The 15626-nt window shown below is 34.6% G+C and overlaps 1 long non-coding RNA gene across 1 annotated transcript in view; it reads right to left on the reverse strand.

Annotated features, from left to right (window-relative positions):
- The window catches only part of LOC307012664, a 15865-nt gene extending 6951 nt beyond the window's left edge, over window positions 1–8914 (reverse strand). The window contains exons 1-2 of the long non-coding RNA XR_013800665.1: window positions 8888–8914; window positions 4291–4333 (exon numbers count right to left, since the gene is read on the reverse strand). This is a non-coding gene — a long non-coding RNA (uncharacterized lncRNA). The remainder of the gene's footprint in view (window positions 1–4290; window positions 4334–8887) is intronic.
- Between the last annotated feature and the right edge of the window lie 6712 nt (window positions 8915–15626).

Consider the following 15626-nt stretch of genomic DNA (forward strand, 5'->3'; position numbering starts at 1 on the left):
CTGATTGGTCAGACGGCCCAGTCTGTTGTGATTGGTCGACTGCTTACAGCACATGTCGGAAACTAAACGTTCATTAGCATATCTGAATGTCAGCTCTTTCTCAGCGTTTGATACACAGTGATACGAACAGTAACGATTACCGTATTAATTCGAGTCTCATCTTTTTGAAGTGGATTTGCAGCGTCTTCTCGACATGAACAACACACACCAACACTCTTCCCGTCTCAGAGACCACTACAGTGTTTGTGGGCGGGGCAAAGAGATGCTGTTCACCGGCAGCCAATGAATACCACAGGTGGCATTATGCAAATTTGTTACATTGTCACGTAGGTTTGTAAGACTGGAGTTACTGACGACTAATTTCTCTTGATTATCTTGATTTATTTTAGGTTTTGGGTCAAGTTTTTCAGTGTTTGGGTATTTTTTGTGTTACCCAGATCCTGGATCAGACATAACAACCCAATGTTTGGGTAGTTTTGTGTTACCCAGATCCTGGATCAGACGTAACAACCCAATGTTTGGGTAGTTTTTGTGTTACCCAGATCCTGGATCAGACGTAACAACCCAATGTTTGGGTAGTTTTGTGTTACCCAGATCCTGTGTCAGACATAACAACCCAATGTTTGGGTAGTTTTTGTGTTACCCAGATCCTGGATCAGATGTAACAACCCAATGTTTGGGTAGTTTTTGTGTTACCCAGATCCTGGGTCAGACATAACAACCCAATGTTTGGGTAGTTTTGTGTTACCCAGATCCTGTGTCAGACATAACAACCCAATGTTTGGGTAGTTTTTGTGTTACCCATATCCTGGATCAGACGTAACAACCCAATGTTTGGGTAGTTTTTGTGTTACCCAGATCCTGGATCAGACTTAACAACCCAATGTTTGGGTAGTTTTTGTGTTACCCAGATCCTGGGTCAGACATAACAACCCAATGTTTGGGTAGTTTTTGTGTTACCCAGATCCTGGGTCAGACATAACAACCCAATGTTTGGATAGTTTTTGTGTTACCCTGATCCTGGATCAGACGTAACAACCCAATGTTTGGGTAGTTTTTGTGTTACCCAGATTCTGGGTCAGACATAACAACCCAATGTTTGGGTAGTTTTTGTGTTACCCAGATCCTGGATCAGACGTAACAACCCAATGTTTGGGTAGTTTTTGTGTTACCCAGATCCTGGGTCAGACGTAACAACCCAGGGGATGGGTTATTTATCACAGGCCTTTTGCGAGAGAGAGCAGAGCGCCTCCGTCAAATTGTTGCAAATTGTGTACATTTAATTTTATTTATAAATACGTTACTGTTCTGTATATATATCGTTTATAATCCGTAAACATTCATTCATATATATGAAGTAAAAAAAAAAAAAAGCATAAAAAAAAGCTAGTACTATAGTAAAAATGAATCAACCCATTATGCTGGGTTAAATAAACAACCCAATTTGCCTGGTTAAAATTAACCCAACATGTGTTCTGTCCTATATTTACCCAGCTCTTTGAAATTGGGTTGTTTTTAACCCTGTTTTTTTTTTTTAGAGTGTAACTTTATTTTATCTTTAAAACTTTGAAGACTTTTTACATTGACAGCGATATTACACACTGCATTAAAGGATAAATAGGAGCACTTTAACACTTTAACCGCGTAAAGCCAGAAACATATGAAACACAGAATATGAATCGTTGGTCAATGCATTGAATATTGTGGCGGCAGCAACTTACTCAAGCGGCCAAAGTTTCCTTCAAATATCTGTGCCATTAAATCGGATATGTTATTCTGCATAAGGCATGTTTCAATGCAGGGAGATTTCCCTCAAACATCCACCCTTCAAACACTACGTGTGTGTGTGTGTGTGTGTGTGTGTGTGTGTGTGTGTGTGTGTGTGTGTGTGTGTGTGTGTGTGTGTGTGTGTGTGTGTGTGTGTGTGTGTGTGTGTGTGTGTGTGTGTGTGTGTGTGTATGATTAATAGCTCATGACAATTTAATGGAGAAACATATAGCCTGGCACCCGGCAGCTTCTTTCATACGTAAATAAGCCCCATTAACACCATATGGTAGCAATGCCACACAAGGCGACCGGCTCAACTTGAACTTCATCACACTCGCATAAGTCAGGGCGGGAAACATCCTCAAGGTAGCAATTTCAGAGTCGCATGAACGACGTATTTCATTATAGCTTTAAAAGAAAAACCCTGGTCAGTTAAACTCCTGCCAGCGGCTCAAAGGGGTTTCGCACTGGAAAAGAAACTGTGGGGAACACAGAAATAACTGTTCACTTCATTACAGTGTAAAGTAATTTCTTGTCATAGTGTAGAGATCACAGTTAATCACAGCTTTCATCCTCGTAACTCGTTGAGCACATTAATTAGAAGCAATTAAGTGTGAAATGTCAACAAATTAGCTCTAAAAAAGGCTGTTTGTAGAACATGAGAATAAAAAGTGATTGATTTCGAATTATACTTTTTTTACAATTACAATTAGATGCACTTATATATATATATATATATATCATAGAAATGAATATAAATAATAATCTTAATAATAATGAATTATGAATATGAATGAATAATTTGAATTATGAATATGAATGAATAATTATATTATACACTGTAAAAACTTATGATCAATAAATTGACAACATATGTTTTACGTTGCTTTAACTCTCCAAAAGAAGTTAAGCAATTTTCAACTTTTTTTATGAGTTATACAAGATTTAGCTCATTTTTAAAGTCAGTTTAATGTAATTTAAGTTGAAATTACTTAAACATCCAAGTTGATTATACTCAATTTAAGGCAGCAACTTTTTTTTTACAGTGTATCAATTATATTATATGTTATATAAACACTTATAAAACCCATGCTTTTAATGAATTATAGCTCCATTTAAACTTATTTATAAGTAAATATTACTATTTTATAACGACTCATTAAGGCCTATACTGCATTATAAGAACGGTTACATGTATTTATGTTTTATAATTACTTAGTCATGCATTTGCTTTTTCAATGTGCATGCTCATAATCCATTATACACTGATTTACAAGTAATAATTAGTCATGTGGTTTGATGAATATATGTATGAAGATGCAACCAGCATTATTAGCATTATAGTTACAATGACTTTTTAGTAATTCAGATTTATTTCTGTCAAATAATTGAATATATTGTTATTAATAGCCGCGTTATGTTCTTATAAATACTTATTGTGAGTGATAATACAGTTACTAACATCTATGAATGCATTGTTAATGGCTTTATGTAAAGTGAAAGATAAGATGTTTACTTGTAAATGTAACTACAATAATTCTTGTGATACAATAATGGGGGAAAACAGAAACCCGTAATTATATATATATATATATAATAAAATTAATATAATATCAATTGTCACTCTATACCTGCCAATAATGATATTTAAATACTTAGTTTTATGATTAAAGCTCAGTAGTTTTAGAAAATTTTCTTTTTTTAATGTTACATACTAGCAAAACACTGCAATAATATTTTTTAAAGTATCATTTCAAACTGCTATAACCAACATGGCTGAGGAGATATAGATTTTAACAATTCAAATTGACCATTTCAGACTTTTTTAGTGTGAAAAATTGTTGCATTGGTCAGGAAAAAATAAAAAGGTAACGTCCCATTTCGGCTCCTTTACTATATATTATGTATAAAAACGTGTGTCATCACAAACTATGCATTTTGCTTTGCAAAAGTGTTTGTGGGTAATATTAGCTCATAATGCATGCACACTTAAAGCATTATGAAAACACTATTACTTGTAACATACTAATTCTGTACTCAAAATACACTGAAAAGATGAATATTGCATGATAATTCTGCTTTAACACCCGAGTTCCTCCAGGATTTGATTTGTCAAATGTGATATGTTAATGGTGAAATGTGTTTTGGTTTTTTTAAGCTCACTGTGCTGCCAGCAATGAATCAAAATCCAGCTGCCGTGGAAAAAGTGGAAACTGAATCATCACTTTTAGGAGAGCAAACGAAGAAAAAAAACACGTAAAACGCATTGCACAGATTTGATACGCGGCAGTAAATTGGACGAAATTGCTCATTTGAGATGAGGGCCTGCTAAATCTATCAGAGTGTTATTCTAAGAGACAGTAAATAATGACATAAATGTTCACAGCAGCCATCAGAAAGCATAAGGTCATATACCTGACGTTTTCCTGTTTTTTTATCACACTGAGAGATTTAACAGGAGTTTGCATATTGCAGTGAGCTAATTAACATTAAAGATATTAACATCAATACAGATTATTTTACCTTTCGTCAATCCGGGACGCCTTGAGTCAAGTGGACACGTCATCTGACAAAACAAAGCAGAAGAGCAGAGTCAATACAATATTATAATATTAATAGTTTCAGTTTCTCATAACCACGCATCTGTAATACACGTCTTTGCCACAAGATGGCGCAGTGTATCACAATAAAAACATTACAGAAGGTTTATAGTTCACATTAGGAGTTTGTTCAAATCAATAACTCTGTAAAGCCTAATATATGAAATAATACCCAGAGAAATCTATTTTTATTTTATTTTATGGAATAAACAGCTTAATTTTATTCAGGCGCCCAAACTGAGCAAAAATATGCAACTTGGTGCAGATGCTGATATTTATATGGACAAAAAGTAAGACGAAATTGTGCTTGTGTTGTAAATCAATGAGATGTTATTACAGTGCAGATACTTACATAAAATGCATAAAAAATATCAATTGTTACTCTATACCTGCCAATAATGATATTTAAATACTTCGTTTTATGATTAAAGCTGCGATACAATAAAATGATGATTGAGAATAAACAAACATCAAAAGTCGCAAAAAACAGAAAACATCAACCATTTACCAATTTGCTAATTTTTTATAAAACCAGGCACACAAGGCTTAAAATGATTAATTATCAGAACTTGACTCTAGACACATATGTCTATGTAAATAAACAGATTTCTAAATGAATTATTTGAGTTTGAATTCATCACAAATATTAAATTACAATTTAAACTACGGGAGGCACAATAAATGAGTACCCAAACACAATGAGTCGCTCAACAATTGAATAGTCAAGCAGTGAGTTTAACACATTTTTTACCCATATAAATATTTGCAATACATATTCACTCCCATGAACTACAATCTACAATTTTAGCACTTTCCATTAACAAATGCTATATGAAAATAGGACCATGCACGCTTTTAAACCATGTCTTTACAAGCAACCAATTCAGTACAACAGTATCCCACATATCAGAATTAAATCACTAAATTTAATCATAAATCAGATCATATTAGATTTTTCTCAAACGATGTCTGGATAATAAAGTAAACCAACGCTGCTTCAGTCCAGTATGTGTTCATCTGGAAATATTAAAAGTTATTCTTATGTTACATTAACTTTATAAAAATCAGATTTCACAGCAAAAAGACAGGACGTTTGTACAAAATATAAGACTTGCTAAAAAAAGTGTAAGCTATCAATCAGACGACAGAGGAGATTGTGTGCGACAGGTTTATCAGCAAAGATTTCAGCTTTAGAAAATCATATTAAATATACAGTATTACAGGTGAAACTGGAAAAATGAGAGTAATTCAACTTAAAAGGTGAAACTAATATATTATATAGACTCAAATTATATATTAAATTCTATATACATGCAAAGTGAGATATTTCAAGCCTTTATTTGTTATAATTTTGATGATTATGGCTTACAGCTTATGACAACCTTTTCACAATATTCTAATTTTCAATTTGAGGTTTTCATAATCTCATCAAAATTATAACAAATAAAAATTATAACAAATAAAGGCTTGAAATATCTCACTTTGCATGTAATGAGTCTATATAAAATATTAGTTTCACCTTTTAAGTTGAATTACTGAAATAACTGAACTTTTGCACCATATTCTCATTTTTCAAATTTCCCCTGTATAGATACCGTAGGCTTTATGGGTCTTTTAAATATTATTATTAAATATGATCAATAATCTGTCATGCATCCCTTTTGCACTGTAAAAAAAAATGTTGGCTTAACTTAAAAAAGCAAGTTACCTTGTTGCCTTAAAATTTTGAGTTTGTTGTAATTACAAATGTGAGTTAATACAATGAAGAAGAATGGTTTAATAAACTGAAACTCAAAATAGTGTTATCTTCACACATTAGTTATCGAAGTTGATTTGACAAAAGATAAAAAGTTGTGATAACAAATCATGAAAATATATTTTTTACAGTGTTGCAAACAGCTTTCAAATCCTTCCCAATATTAAATCCCCCAATCTGCTTCTCTGTTCACGAGCATCACAGACGGTTTACGTCCCACACAACATCTTGACATGCGATGAGTCTGAGCTCTACAATAACACTCGTTTTTCTGCCAGCCGAGAATGTGAGCGCGAGTCAAGCTAATCCAGACACGAGTCTCCAGTAAACTCACGAGCGCGTCTTCCAGAGCTGCTCTTCTATAATAGGCAATGTGGATTGTGTGTCTTATTTGGAGAAGGCATAAATAATGAATGTTTTATGCAGGTTGTGGAGACGGTTGACAGATAGACTGATGCGCTACATGTGTTGTGAACAGGTGCCTGGTGGTTAATGAGCCGGTAACTGATGGGTTGTAGGGACAAAGCTGGTGAGAATTGTTTAAAGCGACACGATTAATAATTAAAAGATCACGATCTCCAATCAAACAAGCACGCAATCCGATCACAGCGAACATTCAGATCTGTGATCAGATCATTCAACCTCACAGTATCATTATTTCTGTTACAAATATTCATATTATCACAGAAGTACTGGGATAAAAGGTTATAGTTCGGAAATAAAAACTGATGTCTACGGAAGCGGTGCTCTATTTAAAGTGGTGGTATAATGCCCTTTTCACAGGATGTAAAATAAGTCTCTGATGTCCCCAGAGTGTGTGTGTGAAGTTTCAGCTCAAAACACCCCACAGATATTTTTATATAGCATGTTAAAGTTGTCACTTTTTGAGGGTGAGCAAAAACACACCATTTTGTGTCTGTCCCTTTAAATGCAAATGAGCTGCTGCTCCCGGCACAGGGGGCGGAGCTTCATGTCCTGAAAATTTTAGCTTTTTATGTTCAAACCGGAGTCAGACAATGATGAAGAGACTCAAGAAGAAGTGACACCATGTAGAAGCAACAGGACATTTCTGAATGGTTAGTTGATTATGTGTAGTTATCTTCTAGTCATTGATTAGCATTTTCTGTCTTGATAATCTATAAATCGTGTTCTGGGGGCGGGGTTTATGTAAATTCTAGGGTTGGTGATGTCATTAACCCGGGAGGAATGTCGTGTAGTCTCTATCAGCCGTTTGTTGTACTCCTTAAAAAGCAATTTCTGTAAAAGCAAATATCTCCCTTTGCTTTGAACTTTGAGCGTTGTAACTTTGCAGATGTTGTTTATGATCAAACAGCAACATTACACACTAATACAGTTAGAAAAGTCAAATCCTAATCAACCTCCCTTTTAAATAGAGTAAATCACCTTTTGAAAGTAACTTGACACTTTAAATACAGATTGTATTTACATCGTTACACCAGTAGATGGCAACAAGTGTGTGTGTGTGTGTGTGTGTGTGTGTGTGTGTGTGTGTGTGTGTGTGTGTGTGTGTGTGTGTGTGTGTGTGTGTGTGTGTGTGTGTGTGTGTGTGTGTGTGTGTGTTTGCATTGCATTATGTTAGTCGACTCATTTTTTCTTCAAGACTGGTCATACTTTTAAAAGTTAGTTACATAAAAACGTTACACCAAACTAATTGCTAGCGGGTCAGACTAGTTCTTAAGACAAAGTCTTCATTAATCATTAATATTTAAATATATATATATGTTTTAATCAACTCACAAACCAACTGCAGTTTCTTCAAGAAGCCCAGTTTGGGAAACTGTACTAGAACTAAACTGGACATCCTCACAATATGAAGAAAGGTTCCTGCTCACAAACAGTCACAAGATGGCGGTCGAGTCCAACAAAGATTCGAGATTCTGTCTATTTTTTTCCTTTAGAGTTTTACATGTTTAGTGGATCGTTTCCTTTAGATTATCATTTTTGTAAGGTTTTATCGTTTTTTTAAACAGTTCAAGCTCTATATTTCACTGCTCATTCCTTCTCTTTGTCATTCATAACAGATCAAATGCCAAACGCGATCAGTCAGCAGTGATGATGAGCTGAACATCAGATTATCTTCATTTGTCTTCAACACTGAGCTCAAGACTGAGCTGTTCAGACTCAGATCATCTCCTATTTCAGGGGTTTCAGTCTTTTTTACATGTCACGAACCCTCAAATGATCATCGTCGAGTGAGGGTCCCCATCCGAAAATGTAAAAATACCCAATTATACACTGAAAAATTAACAATAAATAAATAAAATTAGTTTCTATTAGCCTAAGTTACATTATCATACTTTTTTCTACTCACTAAAGTGATGTAGTACTGTTAAGTGTATTTTTTATTTTATTTAATTGAATTTATAGTAATAATATATTATATTAATCAATAACTAACTAATATTTTTTTATTTGACATAAAATGGCATAATTATGAAACAGACAGTGCAAAGTCGCAATTTCGATTTATTAATCTCATAATAGGCTAATGGTTTAGGTCTATATGTCATAATTATGACATAAGAAATACCAAAGCAATTTTTTTTTTTTTTTTTTTTTTGGTTTCCATGACTGGTTTCGATTCATCTCTGCAAGGCTATTCTGAAGCTTTGGGTTACAATTACATAGGCTAGGTTACACTTCGTTACTCACTTAGCCCAAGTACCTCAAGTAGAACAACTATAATGTAAAAACGATTTTTGACAATGTGTATAATTTGTCGTTTGGTAAAAGTGTCTCTTACCTCAGAAACCCGTCGTCCTCCTGTCAGACTAGCGGGTGCGCGCGCAGCTACGCTCACTTTAAGCGGGAACAATTTCTCGTGCGCCCATTCAAAATACTGAAATAATATGAATATTTGCGATTGACTTGGGTGAAATTCATCGTGGTTGTGGTAAACGAAATAGCGGCAACTTACCTAGATCTATTTGTTCAAGTTATAAGATGTAGAAAATAGGCCTGGTTGTAAGCCTAGTGATATTTTCACTAATCTTGAAAGGCCTCAGTTGAAATAGCCTACAGCTTGTAAATGCTAAAAAGTGTGGTCTGTTTTGTTTAACATAAACATATTGACGTTCTGAGTCTAATACATATTTTTCGATAACATTTCTGAGGGTAGGCTACGTTTACACAACAATGATGTAGGCTACTAAAAACGAAAAAGTTTTTCCTTTGCATTTTTAGTGTAGGCTATAGATGACAACATTGTCAAAACGATTCCTTTTCACAGGGATCCTCGAAAACAAGTAAAAAACGCTGTATTCTGCATGTCAGGACAGTAGTTGGTGAAGTCACTTTGTAGATACACACTATAGGTGCCTATAGATTGAGCACGTAATATGCATGCGTATTACGTCAGTCTTTACATACATATTTCTGCAGTTTATATGAAGACGATAATGGTATCGTTTTCAAAAACATTTTCAGTCCCCCAAACTGCTGTTGTAGCGAAGATGAACGCCTAAAACGCTTTAAAAAATGTATGTTTTTAGTTGAAAACGCCCCCTAAAATCATAGAAAATGACAGATTTGAGCATGCTGCCATGTGTGAACGCTTCTTAAAGATGCCCTCATTATTTTTTTTATTTTATTGAATGTTAAAATTGTCAAAACTTTTTGAGGGTGAGCAAAAACGCACAGTTTTTGTGTGTGTCCCTTTAAATGCAAATGAGCTGCTGCTCCCGGCACAGGGGGCGGAGCTACAAGAGCTCTGTCCTTTTACCTCACACACACACACACACAGACACATGCACTGACATTTTTTAAATTTTTTTAGCCTTTTATGTTCAAACCGGAGTCAGACAATGATGGAGAGACTCAAGAAGAAGTGACAACATGTAGAAGAACAGGACATTTCTGAATGGTTAGTTGATGAACTTATGAAGCTTATGTGTAGTTATCTTCTAGTCATTGATTAGCATATTCTGTCTTGATAATCTATAAATCGTGTTCCCGGGGGCGGGTTTTATGTAAATGTTAGGGTTTGTGATGTCATTAACCCGGGAGAATGTCCTTAAAAATATTAAAATGCCCTTTTTAGTCCTTAAAAATATTTTTCTTTAAAAGCAAATATCTTCCTTTGCTTTGAACTTTGATTGAGCGTTGTCACTTTGCAGATGTTGTTTATGATCAAACAGCAACAATACGCACTAACTAAAGTTAGAAAAGTCAAATCATAATCAAACACCCCTTTAAAAAAGTTTAATTTCACAAGATAGGTACACAAAAAAAAATCGTGTTTACAGTAATGCATTTACAATGGAAGTCTATGGAGCAATGCACCTGGAGTTAGCATTAAAATACACACAGTTTCAAAAGCATATCCTTAAAACTTAAATGCAGTAGATCCGACATGTTGACGAGAGACTTCTCAGTGCACGGTTATATCCATGTTGTGCAGCGCAGGCCTCTGAAATCATCCCCGCCTCTGTTATCATACTCTTGCTCTACTAATGTAATGTTGTCATTTAGAGATAACTCACTGCCCCCAAAACAGCACCGCCAGTATAAATAGCTCCTTTATTGTGACTGTTTCATATTTCAGGCTAAAATTAGATCCGGGACATGTGGTTAGAACTAAACAGGGAAGCATCTTAACATTACATCTAAATGCAGAGCGATTTCTTCCAGCTATGCAAGGACAGATTTTCATTAAGGCTCTCATTACAACGGAGAAACTTAACCTCTTGCCCAATGCCAAATGTAGCGTTTATATATTACTGCTTCTGTTTACCCTCTGTTTACTGTGCATGTACCAACACACAGGACACACACCGAGATCATGTTGCCTGTAAATATTAAATGGATTTGCATCAAACAATTTGCTTCTAATTACACTCTAAAAAATGCTGGGTTGTTTTAACCCAATTTTGGGTAAAATATGGACTAACCCAACCGTTGGGTTAACATTTTTAATTAAAAAAATTAACCCAACGGCTGGGTTTGTCCATATTTGACCCAAATTTGGGTCAATTATATATATATATATATATAAAGATAACTGTATATATATATATATATATATATTTATTGTTATTATTATTTTTATGCATTGGAAAATCTTATGCATTCTGCCCAGATATTATTGCCTCTTAAAATCTAATTAGAAGCAAATAATTTGATGCAAATCCATTATATGTATATTTATTTTTTATATATTTATATATATATACACACACACAGTTATCCTTTTTTCTGTGCAAAGTGTGCATTATAATATTGGTCTCCTGAAGCTGATACATCCACAGATTATAATAAACAGACACTTTTTTTTGGCTACTCTTTTTAGCAAGATTTATGAGATTTATATCAGTGCTGAAATGTAACCTCAAACTTTAATGAGCCATTGCTAAAAAATTCTGAATTCATAAATGTTGCACTGGAAGATTTTTTGTGTGTGTCTCTAAACAAATGTCTGTCCGAGACACTACAAGGTCTGAGCCGTGATTGCATTCCCTCTGACACACATATTCATATTCTAAGTGCAATTTTTATCTCATGACCTGCTTATTTTTGAGCTGACCTTATGGGATTATGTGTCTTCATTGTAGCATTTTTAGGGTGTGATATACAGGCGGTGTGTTACGGTCTGCTTGTTAAAGTCTGCAGCTGTTGTCTCTCGAGAGAGGTTTCTGAGGGAGAGGATCTCATTGCAAACCGGACAGGCCAGCCTGAAGTGGGGCACAAACACACAGAGCAACAGTAACCAGCAAAAACAGACTCACTGTATACACGAGGTTTAAAAGTGGAAAGTAATGGCATTGTTTAAGGGCAGCGTGTCTTACTCTGTTTATTAGCATCTAACCAACAGCCAGCAGAACATCCAACACGACCTCATGAAAGTGCGTATATACCACCAATGTTATTTCTCGTGCCATTTATACGCCAAAAAGGTTTTTTTGCGTGCATATCCTATACGCACTGAAAAAGCGTGGGTAGGTTAGGGGTGGGGAGTGCGCGTGCGTAGTATTACACGCAATAAAGTGCGTAGCCTATCGTATACACGCGAAAACTGCGTATCATGCACGCAAAAACGATTTGTGGCGTATAAATGGCACGAGAAATAACATTCGGGGTTTAGATACGCACTTTCATAAAGTCACCGTGAAATCAAAATGGACAATTCATAATTTGTAATGGAAAATTGCAATATTTATTATAAATTATTTATCTGTGCAAATCTTTTTATTATTATTATTCATGCACTCTCGTACATTTTGAATCAGAATAACTACCCTCATTTCTTCTCTGGTGATGTGGGCGGGGTTTATTTGAACTTTAAGCACTGTAGCTTTGCAGATCACAAACTTGTACACACATCACCACACACACTGTTAGAAAAGTGAAATCATAACCAACCACGCCTTTAAAGTGTATTTGGTTTCAAATAACGATTTTTATGTAACTTTAGTTTTAGTTAACTGTATAACTCTGATGAGAATATGGGGTGTAATGTGCTTTATTGGCATGAAAATTGTATCACAATTTCCAAAAAAAAAAAAAAAAAAAAAAACGTTTAGGCCAGACATGCCTATGGCTACATAGGCTATGCACAATTATTATTTATTTTAATTATTTTGATGTTGGGGTGAAATATGACTTACAGAAATATGATTACAGTCAGACGCATCATACATACTGACACACACATACAAAAAAAGACACTTGAGAGTAAAGCTGTAGTCCTGTGAAGGTCTGGGATCAGTGATTCCCAGAGGATCTTCTAGTTTAATCAGATGAATGAAGAGATTATACGGTTATTCGGCCATGGCACACTTTAGAGATGTCTGTAAGGTGGGACATTCCCCGACAGCTGACCCTGAATCCGACACAAGGGAGTCACATGGTTCACTTCCCATGATACAAGCAAACCAGTGTCTCAATTCCTAATCCTGATGAGAATTTATTTTACGTTAGATTGTTCTCCACAGAAAAAGATCCCATGTGGGTCAGATTGGCTTTCTTAAAGGACACAGCAAGTCAAATACTGAGGAAGAACATCTTTTTGCAGTGTATGAAGGAGCAGCATCTAGTTAAACATAACTGAGGACTCGTGAGATATGAGTGAGCAAGCCCTGAGCTCCTCCTTCCAGCTCATGCTTTGCCTAATACGTCCATAACACAGACCCCGGCGCCAGACTGTGATCACGGCTATTCTAGTGCGGGAGACTGACAGCAACGATTGGACCAAATTAATGAGGCGGGACTCTCATCACTTCTAATTAGAAACCACACTAAAAACTATTTTTGGCCTCTGTTCCTACGGGGAGAATTCAAGCCTCCCATCCGGACAATATCACAGAGCAAATATAGACGACTCAGGGTCGAGTGCGTGACATTTTCTAATATTTTAATACTAAGCGTTATAGTTATATATCACAAAATATACTTTTTTCATGTTCTTAAGAAAATGTAGAGGTGGTGTTTGCCCCTGCAATTTTTTATTATTTATTTATTTATTTTAGTATTTATTCATATTTTGAATTACCTGTTATTTTTATATAAAATTTTAGTTCTAATATTTTTTATGTGTTTTTTCCCCATTTTTTATTAGTCTGTCTTAATGTTTCCATTTAGCTTTAATCTTTTGGTTTTTGTTTTAGTAATTTTAGTAGGCCTACATCATTTAATACATTTATTTCAGTTAGTAGCCTATCAATTATACAAGATTTAAAAAAATAAAATAATTAAAGTCAGTTTAATGAAATTTAAGTTGAAACACCTTTAACATCAAAGTTGATTGTGTTGATTTTGCGTAAGTACTTTTTTAAAACTTTTTAAGTCCTTTTTAAAAGTAACTTTTTATACTTTTTGTCAGTGATATATATATATATATATATGTTATTTTAGTTTTTTAATTCAAGGTTTTTCATCTAATATTTATCAAAATGCAACAACATTTTAATGGCCCTAAAACAGGCCTATATATATATTATATGCAAAACTTCTAGTAGGCTACTTGAACTTTTATAATTTGTTTTTAAATTAAGTTTTTCATCTAATATTTGTGCTCTACTTCAGCTTAATTTCAAATCGTTTTTTAAATAGTTTTATCTTTAGTTTTGAGTAACAATAACAGCTCTGATTCGGAGTAGATTTTAAAGCACATGCTTAAGTGTTGTGGCTGGTTGCCAGGGTGTTGCTAAAGTGCTAAAGTGTTTTTTTAAACATGTTGCTGGGTGGATACATAGAGTTATAGAGTTACAAATACAGTCACAGTGATGCAGCCATAGATCGAGCAACCATAAACACCAAATAAGTCATTCAGAATCGTTTTTATTTTTTTGGTAGTTTATTTCCAAACTCCACATTACAAAATAACAGTGTTTTGAACTCTGACATTTAAAGAGAGCTCTTGGCTTACAGGAAGACACTTTACCAAAGCAGGTCATGCAAAAACATCGTGGAAGGCCTCCAGCGTCATAGCACCTTTGTGGGAAAAATAATAATAATAATAATAATAAAAAAGAAATAAAAGCTTTTTTTTTTAAGTCAGTGCAAAAATATAAACAATGCATAGAAATCCATTAGCAAATATGTGTACCGTCTGTGGCTGCAAAATGGGAGAGCGCAACCGGAGAGTTTTTGCCCTTTAAATCCTTGAGGCGGATTCAGATGCTCCGGGTCGCTCGTACACACACACACACACACACACAGTGTGACACCAGTGACATGAAACCAGCGCTTCAACACAAACACACCTTTCACATCAGCTGAACACCAAAGGAACACAATCTGCACCTTTAGTAAATATACAGGAAAGCATAAAATATTACAAATGTGCTTTGCATTCGGTTTGTATCATCCAACGCATTAATTCAATGATGCATCTCTTGTTGACTTATAGGAGACTGAAGCTGCAGAAGGAAAGAAAGAGGACAAGAAGGATGTTTTCTGAGATTGACACAGTGTCGGATCTACTGGTTTGAATGCAACCATGTTTGTTTATTTCTAAAGGCCTGATCAGTAGAGAGTTAGATTAATAAGTATAAGGGCTTTTATTATTTATAATAATAATAATAATAATAATAATAATACAGACTGCTTTCACTGCATTCTGAGGATCTCCTGTAACTATTTCAAGTTAAGTCAGAGAGTGTGTGTGTGTGTGTGTATACATATACATACACACACATAACTATATATATATATATATATATATATATATTGTTGTATACATATAACTGTATATATAAAAATAAACTATATAACTGTCCAAGATCAAATTTTAGTACCAATTCTAGTTGTCCAAGTGTACTACTTCTAAAAGCAGCAATAAGCAATTTTTTTAAAGTGCAGGAGGTTTGTGTAAAGCTGAAAAATAACACTATTATTTAGAAAAGCCCATGATTGACGGCTTGACCGGGTGCAGGTCAAGAATGAGAAACTGTTCTCTTGTACACTTTGCATTTCGACATTTAAACAAGCCCAGAGTTTTGTAATTTCACAGCGTTTCAGTTGAGAAATAAAAACGTACTGTACCG

The sequence above is a fragment of the Phoxinus phoxinus genome (genome assembly GCF_949152265.1).
Source record: "Phoxinus phoxinus genome assembly, chromosome: 16".
In the NCBI taxonomy this organism is placed as follows: Eukaryota; Metazoa; Chordata; class Actinopteri; order Cypriniformes; family Leuciscidae; genus Phoxinus; species Phoxinus phoxinus.